The 16,709-nt window shown below is 43.0% G+C and overlaps 1 long non-coding RNA gene across 5 annotated transcripts in view; it reads left to right on the top strand.

Moving 5' to 3' along the window:
• LOC140119177 (uncharacterized) overlaps nucleotides 1–16,709 on the top strand; it is a 60,713-nt gene that overhangs the window by 19,614 nt on the left and 24,390 nt on the right. For all 5 annotated transcript variants that reach the window (XR_011853343.1, XR_011853344.1, XR_011853341.1 and 2 more), the window contains exon 3: nucleotides 9,525–9,611. This is a non-coding gene — a long non-coding RNA (uncharacterized lncRNA). The remainder of the gene's footprint in view (nucleotides 1–9,524; nucleotides 9,612–16,709) is intronic.

Here is a 16,709-nt window from a genome sequence, read left to right as displayed (position 1 = left end):
AGGATAAGGTCCAGCAGTGCCCCCCCCCCCCTCTTGTTGGCTCCAGGACTATTTGCGACAGGTAATTGTCTTTTGTTGTTGACAAGAACCTGCTACCTTTGAAGGACCTGCATGTTTCTCGGCCCCAGTCAATATCTGGGTAATTGAAGTCCCCATGATAAGTACTTCACCATGCTTTGATGTTCTAATGGACCATTGTGACAATAGGTTAGTGTAATGTCATAATAGGCCATTGTGACAAGGATGCATTTATATGTATTTATAAGAATTATAAGTAATTGTGGTTTCAAAATGGGGCATTGTCAGAATGGACAGGCAGTAGAAGGCGCAGGGCAGTGGTCAGGACGGCATGGCTGACCTTTGTAAACAGAGGTCAGAAGTGACGAGCGGCGCTGTGGGAGAACAGTGACTAAAAGATTATTTTTTAAGCCCAACCCCCCAGCCATATATCAAATTTTATTTATCCCCAGAAACCCCTTAAAATTGGAGTTTGACTGCAGTTCTTGGTGAAGTCAGCTGGTTGAGGTCTAGCACTGTTCTAATATTGATGGCTAATCATATGGGAAGTTCCTCAATATCATTTATTCTTTATCTTGTGCTTCATGTCAAGCCAAGTCAAACAATTACATATTTATACTTTTCATTTTCTATTCTCTATTTTCTATGTGTGAAAAGCAGAGATGTAAACTTTGCCAAACTTGTTCAAGTTGTATATATCTGGTAAAGGTTTACTGCATCATCAAATTGTTCTCACACTGACATCTAGTGGATAGATATATATTTGCAAATTGGATAAAATGAGTGAAAACAGAACACCACCGCAGCTTCTCTGTGACACTGAATATACTTGGGACTTTAAGCAGTCTACTAAAAGGTTCATCACATTCCTAGGAACACCTCTCTGTGTTTCACCATGTAGTAACCTGCTGAAAAAAACACTCCCTTATTGGCCACCACAATGTATCATGTCCTTCTTAGTGGCTCCCACATAGTATAATGCCCCTTCCTAAAGCTCCTTTCTTAAAATGCCCCCTTCCTTTATATTACATTTTTAATTTCCCCCTTTTAATAACCCCTTCTTCTAATGTTCCCAAGTCACCACACTAAGAAAGCCCCCCTTTATGTAGCCCTATTTAAAATAGTCCATCTATAATGCCTGTGTACCATACCTTTTCTTTTTATATGTTGAAAGAAAAAAAAAGAATATCCTTTACCTATTCCACAGCATCAGCCATCTGCTTTTCTCTGCCTCTGCTGTGTGCGGATCTGAAGCTGCCAGAGGTGATGGCAGAAGCTGGGTTTATCAATACAAACAATAGTGGGGCACATTTACTTAGGACCTTGCGCCATTTTTCTGTTGGACTTTCACGGCCTGCACGTTCTTTCATGTCCAAACTGCTTGCACAGGTATTTAAGAAGTGTCTGCGCCACATCTGTGTCACACACAACACTTTTGGGTTTCACTATTCGTCATGCGACACAAATTTCATCATCGAAATGGGTGTTGCGGTGCACCATTGGACCATGCACCACAAGTACTCCAGAAGTGTGTTGTACGGCCCATGTTAAAGGGGTACTTTATCGGAGCAGTGCAGGGGGCGCCAGATTCATGAAGAATGGGTGCTACAATTCATGAATCTGGTGCCCCCTGCACTTTGCATTGTTTTTAAATGTGCCCCACTGTATTGGAAACACAACATTGCAACCAATGGTGATGGTGGCTGTCAGTGGTAAGACACATAGGGGCACATTTACTAAAAACAGTGCAAACTGCACTATGTGCAGTTGCCTGTGTAGTTTGTAGAGGGCGCCAGGATCATGATTTGTGGCATCCGTTTTTCATGAATCTGGTGCCCCCTGCACTGCTCCGACAGAGTGCACCCCTTTGTTTGGGTGCACCTTTAACATGGGGCATGCAACACATTTCTGTCAGACTTTGTATGATAAATGTGGCGCGCGATCCACCTAGCACCGGAACGCCCATTTCAGTGCAAAACTTTAATAACTCTGGGCCATAATGAATGCCATGACACCACACTTCCTTCTGCAAATGTGAAATTAATTAACCAATAGATAAAACATTGTTAAGACAGTGGTGAGTCTTTGCTGTCTGGATGTGTTCTCATATAACAATTGTTCCAAATATCTCTTAACTTGGCCCTTTTTCAGGTTTGTGTTTCCGTTTCTTTCTCCCCGCATTCAAAACTCCCTAATATTTCCATTTTCCTGTGTCACAAATTGTTACAGTGATAATATATTTAATAGGTTTTTCCAAAATTAATACCTTTTGTATAAAAAAAAATTTCCTCCATCTTCTGACGGTAATAACTTTTTTTTATACCACAGAGTACAGATCTGCGTATGGTCTTTTTTGCAAGACAAGATGGCGTTTTCATTAATACCATTTTGTGGTGGTACAAACATTTGGGCGCTGTAATCCATTACGGGGGTCAACAACAGGAATAACTGTTTTTATGCTTTGACAGATCGGGCATTTTGGGATACGGGGATATCTAACATGATTTTACTTGTTTATTTTTATATCAGTTCTAGGGAAAGGGGGGTGATTTAAACTTTTAGTTTTTTTTATTTATATTTTTTTAAATGTTATAACTTTTTTCTTTACTACTTGTTAGATCCCCAAGCGTACTGTAAGTGTAAACAGATGTGAAAATATATACACAGCAGCTTACACTTACAGCAGTTAAGAAAAACGTTTCCAGAGTAGCCAAACGTTTTGTAATATTTAAAATGCATGCATCCTGATGCAAGTGTTTCGCCACATGCGCTTTGACACATCCAAAACATCACATATGAACGCACCCTCAGGGTGCAGTCACACGTGAGAAGAGCAGATTTGCCTAATTACATTGCTGTCAACAAAATGCATGCTTTAACACCACGTGTGACCACACCATCATATGTTGTCATCTCCCTGGGGTATGACTAGAGTGCTTAAAAATGCAGGCCATGGCCTCCTTTACAGTAGTGTCCACTACTGTACATAACCCCCTCACATGGCTTGTGTCCATATGGTTTTGAGACATTTGCAACAACAAGTCTCAAAAAAAAACCAAAAAACTAAAGTTGCGCCTGTCAGGATAGGAAAAACTAAACATGTATCACAAGAAAAAAGACATGATCATAAGAGATGGGCGAATTTGTTAAAATTCGGTTCGTCCCGATCCGCAGAATTTTTTGAAAAATTTTGATTCGACCCGAATCAAATCATGATGAATCACGTTAAAAAGCAGGTATTTCCTGGCTGCAGATAGCCTGTAGGGTGTTGTAGACTGTTGTGTCATGCTTAAATATGCATAGGGAGCGTGGTTTGGTGCACTTACAGAGGCCAACTTCACCAAATAAGCAAAGCAGGAACACAGCCTGACAAGGTAACGTCTGTGCCAGCTTGAAAGGACTGAGCTGAGGGCCAAGATCCCACTATAACGTCAAAGAGTGCACTCTTTTTACACTGACATCAGATGATTCCATAGATTACGACAGGACCTGTTCTCTGAAACCCCCCCCCCAAAAGAGTGGAGAGGGTGTCGGCAGTAATTCTACATTGACGTCACTGATCATTTTTCCCTTCATTTCATCCGTCAGTGTCCACTTTCAATCGGTTAATAGACCATCATCAGTATTTCTAAAGCCAAAAACAAACAGGAGTGGTTCCAACACAGAGACGACCAGTAAATGGGATACTTACATTTCCTCTGTGTTCTGTATCCACTCCTGCTTTTGGCTATCAATCCTGAAGCTTTTCATTCCTTCTGACAGATGAAATGAAGGTGGAAACTAAACATAGTGGCAACGTCATAGAGCGATGGAGGATGAAAACAGCATTATAAAAATCACAGGGTGTTCCAGGGAGACAGCAGTCAGTTGACAGCAGCATGAGTAGGCCGCAGAGTGGCACAATGACAAATTATGGAGGTGGCAGAAACATGGTAGGCCGCAGAGTGCCACAATGACAAATTATGGAGGTGGCGGAAACATGGAAGGCCACAGAGTGGCACAATGATAGAGTATGGAGGTGGTGGCAGCAGCAGCAGGAGGCCACAAAGTGGCACAATGATAGAGTGTGGAGGTAGCAGCAGCAGGAGCCCACATAGGCAACAGCAGAGGAGGCCACATTGTGGCTCAATGACGAAGTTTGAAATGATTTCGAAGTTGAAATTTTACATTTAAATTTGCCTGAAGATTAGAGACGCCACATCCATAATACAATACAGTTTTCCTGAAAATATCAGGTCTTTGCCAAAAAAGAACTGCAAAGGTGGCACCAGCAGCAGCATAAGGTCAGAGGTGTGAAGGTGGCGGCAACATGGTAGGCCACAGAGTGGCACAATGATAGAGTGTGGAGGTGGCAGCGGCAGCAGCAGGAGCCCACATGGCGCACAGCAGAGGAGGCCACAATGTGGCACAATGACGAAGTTTGAAATGATTTTGAAGTTGAAATTTTCCATTTAAATTTGAAGATTAGAGACGTCACATCCATAATACATTACAGTTTTCCTGAAAATATCAGGCCTTTGCCAAAAAAGAACTGCAGCAGCTGCAGCAGCATGAGGTCCCCTGTTCTCCTTGGGCTTACAATGGCCCCCGCCGCACTGAACACCCACTTCTGGGTCATCTGCCTTGTCTTCTACCTCCTCCGGATACTCCTGGTCCTCCTCTCCTGTCACCTGAGTAGAAAAAACAACAAATTGCACTGGACTCTGCTTGTGCTCCAATGTCCTCCTCCTACTCCTCCTCCAGTTCAGCCCCCACCGGACTCATGTGGCCATGAGATGTAGTCTCCACTTCTCCAGTGCCCTGACCAGACAGATTTTGCAGCATGAGTTCCAGGACATGAAGCAGTGGAATGACGTTATTTATCCCGCAGTTCTGGTGGCTGACAAAAACCAGACCTGAGCAAACGCCAGGTGTCACGCATGAGCTGCCAGTGGCTGACATCAAAGTTACACAGGGGAGTACTATGGTCCGCTTGCATCATCAAACAATCATTAATGGCTTTTCTCTGTTCATACAGGCGGTCTAACATATGGAGGCTGGAATTTCAATGGGTGGAAACATCGAATTTATCAGACTATGTTGGGGGAGGCCTTTCTGATGCTGCAACTTGAGGAGGGTGTGCTTGGCTTTGTAAGAATGGCTGAAGTGCGTGCACAGTGTCCTGGCCATTTTTGGAATGTCTTGCAGATGGGTGGAAGACTTCAGGAACTTGATGACAACCAGATTGAACACGTGCGCCATGCAGGGCGCATGGACCATCCCTCCTCGGTGCAGCACGGACACCATGTTCCTCCCATTTTTTGTCACCATGGTTCCGATTTGAAGTTGTCACGGAGAAAGCCACACAATGATTTCTTCTTGCATGACGCAGAGCAGTTCCTCCCCTGTGTGACTTTGTTCGCCCAGGCAAACCAGGTGTAGAACTGTGTGACACCGCTGTTCCCTGAACATGTGGTATGATGGAGACTTGTGGAGGCTGATGTGGTGGTGGAGAAGGAGGCGGACATTGGCGCAGGAGCAGCAGTTTGACAACGGGGAGGAGAAAGTGGCGTCTCCTGTTCAAGTTGTTGGTGTAGCTGGGCGGGAAGCACATTCACCCAGTGGGCCATAAAGGACATGTACTGGCCCTGACCATAGTTACAGCTCCACACGTCCGCGCTGCCGTGCACATTGAAAGAAACCGATATGCTAAAGGACTGGCCCACCTTCTGTTCTACATATTTGTGAAGGGCTAGTACTGCCTTTTTAGAACATAAATTTCGGCTTGGAACTCTTTACCTCGGTTTGGCACAAGCCATTAGTTCTCTGAAGGGTGCAGAGTCCACAACTTGGAAAAGGAGGGACTGCAGTAAAGTTGTCTCTTTGTAATCGCCTACTTCAATGACTGCTGGCCCCATGCATAGCGGGGAGCAGGAGCATCTGGACCGGGAGATGATGTCAAAGACAAGCAGCTCCATTCGGCAGAGGTGCTTGACTGGCTGGAATGGTATGCGTGCCACTAGGAGCTGCTGCTGCTGTTACTGCGGTGGCAGGATGGACCACCACATCTGTTCCATGTTTCTCCTAGGCCATTGGATGGTGATGCTGCATGTGTTGACGCAGGGCCGTGGTGCCAACGTTAGCTCCCTGTCCACGCTTTACTTTCTGCCCCCAGTTTCTACATATACACATGCTCGGCTCCTCTGGTGTCTTATTTTACCGCCAACACTCTGCACTAAGTGACTACTAATGCTGCTGCCTCGCTGAGCCCCTGTGCCATTGCTTACTTGGACCTTCTAAGCTGGATTTGTACCCTGGGGCTGCTTGGTTCCTATCCTCACACTGCTGCCACCCTGCTGACTCACGGCCACAGTAGCAACTTTCTGCTTGCTTCACTGCCTGACGCGCAAGCTGACACTCTCTTCTCCCGACGATGATGATGAAGCCCTTGCTTCACCTGGCTCCCAAGTGTCATCGGCTTCAATTTGTGTTTCCCTGTCACTGCTATTCTCCTCAACGATCTCAGTATGCACAGCCTGACTACTTGCAAGTGCAACATAAACTCCCTTGCCACTCTCCACATATCTACTTTCCTGCCTACTGCACAAAGCAGCGGATGTCTGCCCCGTCTCTTCACTGCCAAGCAGCTGCTGACTGTCCTCAAAGACTTTGTCCTCGCTGTATTGTGGCACTAAACCCAGACCACCTAGTACATCTCTGGCTGAGGGAAATCAACAGTACAGAGACTGGAGGACAGGTGAACCCAGCAGTGCAGTTGTCAGCCTATGTATTTATACTGCCATACATTAGTATCAGATGATCACTTGTTCATGGGGACAAAAAAAAGTGGGGAAAAAAAAGTTTAATAATTTTTTTTTAATACAAAGTAAAAGTACCCTAAAGTCCCCATATAGTGTAAAATTTCCAATCACAATTAAACACAACACACAAACAGCACATATAGGGTATCGCCACTTCCATAACAAACCATATAATAAAATAAAATTATTACTGAACCCATATGGTGAAAGCTTTAAAAAAAATAAATAAATAAACTAAGTAAATATTATGATTCTTACACATCCAACTAAAGAACATAAAAAGTAATAAAAAAATAAGCCCTAAAACAGTTCAACAAAATAATAAAAATATTACGCCGCTTAGTAGACGTCAATGCAATATCAAGGGATTTTTCTCTCCAAATGACTTTTTATTTTGTAGAACAAGTCAAACATATAAAAACCTATATAAATGGGATATCACCGTAACCGTACTGACCCATTGAACATAAGTAACATGTTTTCTATGCTATTTGGTGTATAAAAAAAACCAAAAACCCTTAAAATCTATTACCGAATAGATTTTTTTTGCGACCGTACCCCAAAAAAGCTAATAAAGGTTAAACAATTGGATATTGCACCCCCAAATATAGTGTTACTGCAATCCATGAGGGTTCTAGTTTTTTAAAATGGGTCCACCCTTTGGAGGTTTTTACTGTTCTACTATATTAGGGTCTCAGCCTATGGGACATACCACCTGAAATCTGTTCCAGCAAAATCCGCAATGCGTTCATACAGCAGTTTGTGAGCACATGAGGGATATTGCTGCATTCAGGAGAAACTGGGTAACAAACTATAGGGTGAATTTACTTCTTTAACCCCTTCTAAAAATAAAAATTTAGGAGCCAAACCAAGTTTTTTTGGAAAAATATTTTCACTTGCACGAGCCAATGTAAAAACTCTCTATAAAACTCCATAAATCTGTGGTGGTAAAAAGCTCAATATCAACCTAGATAAATTCTCCGAATGGTGTTGTTTCCAAACAGGATAATTTAAAGGGGGAGGGGGGAAGGTTTAGCTCAGGAACTTTTCAAATAAATAATGGCACCTAAAAACAACGGCATCAAAATTTGCCCTCTAAAAGATGGATCCTTCCATATTGTGCTCTGCTGTGACCCCCTAAAGTAGTTTACTTTGACATGTGGGGTATTGCTGTACTCGTAAGAAACTGCACAACGAAATCTGAGATGCGTTTTCTCATTTTATCCTACATGACTGTGTAAATTTTATAACTAAATTATATTATTTTCAAAATGTAGAAAGTCCTCTATTTTTATCGGGCAACAGGTTGCTATAGACAAAGAACTGTATATGCCAAATGTGTGTTTATTTTATTTTTAAATGTGAAACTTTACCTGGCTCCCTGCTCTAATATATTTACTGCTCTTCCTCCCCCAATGAAGTGTCTGCTCACTGCAGACAATCCCTTCCTCTGGCATCTCAGTGCAAGAAGACCTCCAGCCTGTCTACGACTCCGACTCAGCCTTACGATTCTGTCCCTCGCCTTGGCCACCACCTAGAGCAAAGACGTACCTGGTGGTATCCCACCGCAGCAAGTCCAACCCGCTTTGCAGTGAGCTCTGGCGAAACCCGGATGCCATTTAGACTTAGACGCCCAGGGGTCGGCATACGTCATCGCTTGTGGTGGTTCAGTGAGTCCACGACCCCTGATCCTGACAAGGTTGTTGTCTATGGCACAGGAAAGATGCATCCAGGATTCAGCTGACTTCTCCTACAAAAAGAGAGTTCTTTCAGTAAGTTGAGGTGATGCTGCTTAATAAAATGTTTATGAAGAGGGGCTGATAGAATCACTTTTTTAAATACAATGGGGCAGATTTACTTACCCGGTCCAGTCGCGATCCAGCCGTACGATCTCCGACGCTGATTAGGGTTCTTCCGGGATTCAATAAGGTTGTGCGCCCGATGTCCACTAGGTGTCGCTGTTGCGCTGAAGTCCGCCGGAGTTCACCTGCTTTGTTCCAGTGTATGTGAGTGCTATTTTTGTGACACAATTTTTTTTTAAAATTCTGCAGTTTTTACGAATCCGTCGGGTTTTCTGACGGCCACGCCCCCCGATTTCTGTCGCGTGAAAGCTGGTGCCGATGCGCCACAATCCGATCGCATGCGTCACAATCTGATCGCGTGCACCAAAATCCCGGGGCAATTAGGCGAAAATTGGAAAAATACGGGAAACCCGGCGGAAAAACACGATTCGGACCCTTAGTAAATGTGCCCCGATGTGTGTGTGGAAGATTGGTGCTAATGCGTAGCTAGAGAGGGCCTAATACTATAACTACAGAGTCAGAACCTTATACTTTAGTGTAGTCTCCTGTAATATAACCAGAATAGTTGAACTACTTTGAACCACTAGAGATCCACCTCATTTACAGTAAGTCATATGGACAATCCTGAAACCTAGTGTCAACAACCATATAAATTCAGACTGTGTATAAACCGAATATCAAGAGGAGATTAAAATAACACAGGTTACTAGTACTCAAACCAGGAAACTGACCACAATAATAAATCTCCACACATCGTTGGGTTTTTAAAAACAATTTATTTGCTCAAATTAATTTTGTTTAATCTAATAAAAAAGGTTATTACTGACTGAGAATTTGTAATAATTGTTAGACAATGATGGGGGATACATTTAAGATATTGATATTTTAAATTTTTCGTCTCCAGTAGCAGAAAGACTACAACAGAACAGAACCCTTAGTCAAATGCCTCTCTGTCCAGATGGTCGAGCCTCACGAACCACATCAGTCCAGGGTCAGTCCTTTATCTGTCATGTTTCTTCTGTAAAGTGTCTTTTTTTTTCTTTTCCATGTCTATACAATGGCCCAAATATATAAAAACTGGTGCAATCTGCCTTAGTGCTGCACGCTCTTAGAAGGCTTGGTCTGCTTTCAGGATGTGGCACAGTTGCACCCTTTTTTTCTTGGTGCACTTTGCTTCATGCTGTTACGAAACAATTGTGGCGAAGCTCAAAGTACACTTTTATTGGTGCAAGCTTGGACAAAACTTTGTTGCAGACAGAATAATATATACAGTATATGGGGCAATTTGTTGCAAGCACTGCAACACGTTCAAGTGCATTCAATAAATTAAATATCCTCAAAAAGGTATTTTTTTAAAGTAATTCAACATGGCCAACATTTCTGGGTTCAAAAAATTTTATACCTTTGCTCTTATATAATAACCTAATTATTTATCATTTTTCTATTTATTTATCATTTATCTATTTTTCCTTTCCCTTTCCCTCCTTTATTGAGTTCATATTTGTCTTTGTAGTTCTGGCAAGGTTTTTTGAGACTTTTTAGGCACAAAAAAATACCCAATTTTTTCCTCAATTAATACCATTGCCTTTCCTATGTATGGTGAGGACTGGAGAGTTTTTGCGCAATTATTTGCACCATTTCATGTGAAAACATTTGGAATCAGGAGAAACACATAGACAAATTAGGTGCAAACCTGGTTTACTGCTACCAATGCACCTAAAGAGTCAGTAATATACAACCGAAAAACACTTATCAGACCAATATAAATCTGCCCCAATGGGTTTTCCTTGGCTGTTAGCCATAATTAAAAAGTTCCATCAGTTTGTAATGACTCTATTTCATATATGAGTTTCACTTTTTGAATTCAAAGAACTTGTATGACCATATAAGCACTTCTTCCCAAACCAATCCAACTAAACCTCAAAGAGGACCTGTCACCCAAATTTTTGGCACTAGGAGCTGCTTACTAAAGTAAGCAGCTCCTAGTGCTTGAACAAACGCCGCAGTGTTAGAGCGATAGCATTACCGGAAACCACTGTACCCCGCCGCTATCTACCACTGCGGCGGGGTACAGTGTAATTGTCGGACAGCTCGCAAAGCCGGCCAGTCACTGCCGGCCTATGGAGTGAGCGGGCCGTTCTGGGGAAGAGGCAGTGCCGCAGTGGCGTTTGTTCAAGCACTAGGAGCTGCTTACTTTAGCAGTAAGTGTTAGAGTGATAGCGTTACCAGAAACTAAATGCTCAAAGAAGACCTGTCACCCACATTTTCGGCACTAGGAGCTGCTTACTTTAACAGAGATTTCTTCATAAAGTCAACATTCTTGTAAAATGGATAAAAGGTGAATATCGTATCGTTGGGGTCCTATACCCACTGCACAGTCTATAAGTGGAATATAAGAAAATAAACTAGTATATACACTCACCGGCCACTTTATTAGGTACACCTGTCCAACTGCTCATTAACACTTAATTTCTAATTAGCCAATCACATGGCGGCAACTCAGTGCATTTAGGCATGTAGACATGGTCAAGACAATCTCCTGCAGTTCAAACCGAGCATCAGTATGGGGAAGAAAGGTGATTTGAGTGCCTTTGAACGTGTCATGGTTGTTGGTGCCAGAAGGGCTGGTCAGAGTATTTCAGAAACTGCTGATCTACTGGGATTTTCACGCACAACCATCTCTAGGATTTCCACAGAATGGTCCGAAAAAGAAAAAACATCCAGTGAGCGGCAGTTCTGTGGGCGGAAAAGACTTGTTGATGCCAGAGGTCAGAGGAGAATGGGCAGACTGGTTCAAGCTGATAGAAAGGCAACAGTGACTCAAATCGCCACCCGTTACAACCAAGGTAGGCAGAAGAGCATCTCTGAACGCACAGTACATCGAACTTTGAGGCAGATGGGCTACAGCAGCAGAAGACCACACTGGGTGCCACTCCTTTCAGCCAAGAACAGGAAACTGAGGCTACAATTTGCACAAGCTCATCGAAATTAGACAGTAGAAGCTTGGAAAAACGTTGCCTGGTCTGATGAGTCTCGATTTCTGCTGTGACATTCGGATGGTAGGGTCAGAATTTGGCGTCAACAACATGAAAGTATGGATCCATCCTGCCTTGTATCAACGGTTCAGGCTGGTGGTGGTGGTGTCATGGTGTGGGGAATATTTTCTTGGCACTCTTTGGGCCCCTTGGTACCAATTGAGCATCGTTGCAACACCACAGCCTACCTGAGTATTGTTGCTGACCATGTCCATCCCTTTATGACCACAATGTACCGAACATCTGATGGCTACTTTCAGCAGGATAATGCACCATGTCATAAAGCTGGAATCATCTCAGACTGGTTTCTTGAACATGACAATGAGGTCACTGTACTCAAATGGCCTCCACAGTCACCAGATCTCAATCCAATAGAGCATCTTTGGGATGTGGTGGAACGGGAGATTCGCATCATGGATGTGCAGCTGACAAATCTGCGGCAACTGTGATGCCATCATGTCAATATGGACCAAAATCTCTGAGGAATGCTTCCAGCACCTTGTTGAATCTATGCCACGAAGAATTGAGGCAGTTCTGAAGGCAAAAGGGGGTCCAACCCGTTACTAGCATGGTGTACCTAATAAAGTGGCCGGTGAGTGTACATACAAGCATATATTCCATGTGTCTTAATGATGGGATTACAATACAAGTCTTATTAAAGTTAAATCAAGACACATAATAATAATCTTTATTTATATAGCGCCATCAAATTCCGCAGCGCTTTACAAATAAAAGGGAACATATACAAATATAATAATGTGTTACAGAGTACAAACAGTCATATAGAACAATAGGAGTATTATATTATTTACAATATAATTTAAAAGCAAACATGTAGTTCAGAAAGAAGGATAAATCACATATACCATTATAGTTCAAAAAGTGCACATACCCACAAGCGCCACAGGATGGCATTGCTGTATAAGCACTCGTTTCACTCAAAAGCCCTATAGAATAAACCTTCAGCTTTCAGGGTAATTTTCCTCCTGTATGTAGTACTAGTATTATGCTGTTCATTCATCAGGATGAAATATATTCACTTTCAAGGTTAATATTATATGAACAGATTTTATAGAAAATTCACAAAAGTCGCCTCCAATAGCACAAATGACAAATGGTGCCTCCAAACAAGGTTGGCTCCTGGTTTCAGTAGGCCCCTGGGCAACAGAACCTCAGTGGGCCCCTTTGCAGGGTACTAATGGGGCATCATAAAAAATGTAGAAACAAATTAAAATATTCCCTTGTAATGATTTCCAAACAGCGTTATCATCATGGTTATTTTATATAAAGCCCCCTCATAATTTACCTATATACAGCCTCATCATGGCTCTATCATATACAGACTCCCCCCTCACCAGGCACTGCCGGGTTTCTAGGGACTGGGATGCGGTTGCAGGAGCCCCGCCAGCATCTCTGGGCCCTGGCACTTGCCCGGGAATGCCTGGTGCTGGCACCAGTCCTGCCTCCAAAGACAAACTTGTGTACTAGACATAGAAAACTGAACTGTATGAACAAGGTATGTATTATTGAACTAAAACTAACTATAATCATAAGTGCAAATAAATTGAAGCATACAATGCCCCTCCAAATTATTTACAAACCTTATATAGTACCTTTTAGATGTCTGTATATATGTTCCACTGTATACATGTTACATGGGATTAGAGTCACCATTCTTCTTTAAAAAGACTTTTATTGATGCCTTCTGTTGCAGTCATGAAGGCTGGGAGTTGCGGTATACAGTCTGTATACCTCACCTCTTCACTTATGCTGACACTCCGAGGCTGAAGAGAATTCTTGAGGTTGGGGTGAGTAAGAGGTTTAGAGAGAGACAGTGGCTTTGTCTTACTCAGCTCTGTTATATTACTAACCACTCCCTCTAGAAAGTGGTGGTTGAGAGGGATACTGCCTATATGAAGACATTAACCATCCTCTTCCCCACTCAGTGAGAAGGGCGGGGTAGCGTGAATTTGTACTGCAGCTTTCTGTCTCAGCGACTGGAACAAATATCAATAGATATCAATAAAAGTTTAAAAGTTTTAATAACTCTAAAACATGGATCAAGGCTTCAGTGGAACATGTATGAAGACGTCTACAAGGTTTTGAATGTGGTTTGTGGGGGGAAGGGTCATCTCTGATGACAGGTTCTCTTTGAACAGCATCCCCCAAATAAAATATATCAACTACAATACTTCTGGATCAATTATAGTACACGCTACCCCAAATTTTATATTGCTTCTGAATTTTTTTTTACCATATGCAGAGGTACAGTGCCTTATACAATACAATGGGGGTCATTTACTAAGGGCCCGATTCGCGTTTTCCCGATGTGTTACCCGAATATTTCCGATTTGCACCGATTTCCCCTGAATTGCCCCAGGATTTTGGCGCACACGATCGGATTGTGGCGCATCGGCGCTGGCATGCACGCGACGGAAATCGGGGGGCGTGGCTGAATGAAAACCCTACAGATTTGGAAAAACCGCCGCATTTAAAAAAAAAAAAGTGTCGCGAGACTTGCACTTACCTTCACTAGGAATAGGCCGGTGAACTTGAGTGCATTTCGGGGAACTTCAGCGCAGCAGCACCACCTGGTGGACTTCGGAGGAGCTACCTTAGTGAATCCCGGCCGGACCCGAATCCACCGCAGAGAACGCGCCGCTGGATCACGAATGGACCGGGTAAGTAAATCTGCCCCAATGCCTTAGTACCAGTGCATTAGCAGGGATCTAAACTTTCTGCTGTTTGAGGCATGCTATAGAGAGGCGCTCCCTCTGCCCTATCCAGAAGTAATATAACAGGTTATTTTTTTAGTAAGTTCCCATGCAGTGCCTAACACCTATGCTGGAATCAGGTTTCAAGAGTCACTTTTTTTAGAACTCAGGTCCTGCTTTATAGCAGGTAATTTCACCCTGATGCTGCCCCCATCTTGCTGAAGGTGGTGCTGCCTGAGGCAAGAGGCTCAACTTGCCTCATGTATGGTGCACCCCTGTGCATTAGTATAATAGCTCAGCAAATATAGGATGAGAACCAAGATTTTACATAGCAACAGCGCCAGAACCAAGCTTACTATATAAATACATCACCAAACCTAGACTCCATACATAAAGACATAACCAAAACTGAGAACTGTATACAAACACAACATGCAACGGGCATATTATAGAACTGAATCACAAAAATCAAACTCCATACAGTACTAGCACCAGTACTGAGCAAAGTATAGAAATACAGCACCAAAACTAGTATCCATACAAAAATGTATCAAAATATAACATAGATAGACATATCAACATATCGGCAGTGCAGTACAAGTTCTTTAAAGAGCCCTTTTAGTATGTGACTAGGGGATATTTTCAGGACTTCAGGAGTTCTGGTGAAGTGCTCAAAGCGGAGGGAAGCAAAAAGGAGACAAAAGTGCACCAGCTTCATGGGCATCTCAATATTCATAAATACTCACCATGTGATAGATGAAGACATGTTTATTAAGTTAACCTGAAGGTTTCCTGAATCTCGTATGCTGCTGGCAATAAGCTACAGAAAGAGCATTGTCAGGTCCCTCAGACAAGCTCCCGTAATCATCAGAAAATGCACACCAGGTCAAGAGTTGTTCAGAGTAGAAAGGCACTGCATACATTTGGTATTTGACAAATCGCACAATAGGGCAGATTTACTAAGGGTCCGAACACCTCATTTTTTGGGGGTTTATGGATTTTTTTTTTCCTTTTTGCCCTGAATTGCCCCGGGTTTTTGGCGCACGCGATCTGATTGTGTCGCATTAGCGCCGGTTTGCATGCGACACATATCTGGGGGTGTGGACGTCGGACAACCCGACTGATTCTGACAAACCGTGGAATTTAAAAAGCAAATTGTGTCGCACGATCAGCACTTACATGCACAGGGAAGACGAAGGTGAATTCCGGCGGACCTCAGCGGGGAAGCAACACATGCAGGAAATTGGATGCACGATCTTAGTGAATCGCGGCAGCTCCGAATCCTCGTCGGATAACCCACGGTGTGGATCGCGACGGGACAGGTAAGTAAATGTGCCCCAATGTCTTTATGAATATGACGCTTTCCGATCCAGTACTTGGATCTTCTTCAGGCATAGGACATATATCTGTTGTATGTCTTAGGCCTGAAGAAAATCCAAGTACTGGATCAAAAAGTGCCATATTAATAAGGGCTTTGTGCTATTTGGTCAACTACCAAATGTATGCAGCGCCTTTCTACTCTGAACAACTCCTGACCTAGTGTGCATTTTCTGTATAGTCCTTTTAGGTAATAGTCATCAATGCCACACAAATTAATTTACATGCCTTGCAGATAGGAACAGCCCGTTATGTTTTGGGGCAACCTCACCTTTCTCAAGCAAAAAAGGGAGGAAGGGGAGATTCCCACGAAACTTATGGGCCAAGGGTGAACGCTGTTATAATTATGATGCTTTATTTATATATAGCGCACACAGATTATGCAGCACTACACAGAACTTGCCAAATCAGTCCCTGTCCTCATAGGGATCACAATCTAATCATGCACTCGCACATCTTTCTCCTAATGCTTCTATCTCCCATTCGACTGCTGGGGAATCAAGTAGTATGATCCATCTCAGGAAAAAGGTGCCACGCAGGACCTTAGAGAGTTGTATCCAGGCTTGTAATGAAGTTTCCTCTGAGAAGATTCAGGGTTCTATAGAAATGCTTTGGTTTTTAAATTAACACTATGTTAATAGTGATGAGACCCCCACAGATCAAGAGAACAGTAGGTCCAATGGGGTTCGACGGACCCCTCATCACTCCCCAAGATGAGCAGAGTAGATGGCTGCTCATGTCTGTGCTGCCCCATTCATCTCTTCGAACTCAATCCGCCACCCTTCCCCATAAAACACATGTACGTCTGCAAACCGTCAGCTCTATTCTCTTGCAGCAACTTTTCCTTTCTCCATTCAAATGAAAGGATAGACTAAAGGGTACATTTCAAACGGCTATATCCTTTGAACTATGGCACCTATAAAAACTGTTTTGGTGTCATTCTAAAGAGGAGAATCTCCTATT

The sequence above is a fragment of the Engystomops pustulosus genome, chromosome 2, assembly GCF_040894005.1.
Source record: "Engystomops pustulosus chromosome 2, aEngPut4.maternal, whole genome shotgun sequence".
NCBI lineage: Eukaryota > Metazoa > Chordata > Amphibia > Anura > Leptodactylidae > Engystomops > Engystomops pustulosus.
Note: the sequence above shows the minus strand (reverse complement) of the source record. Positions and strands in the feature narration are given on the sequence as shown.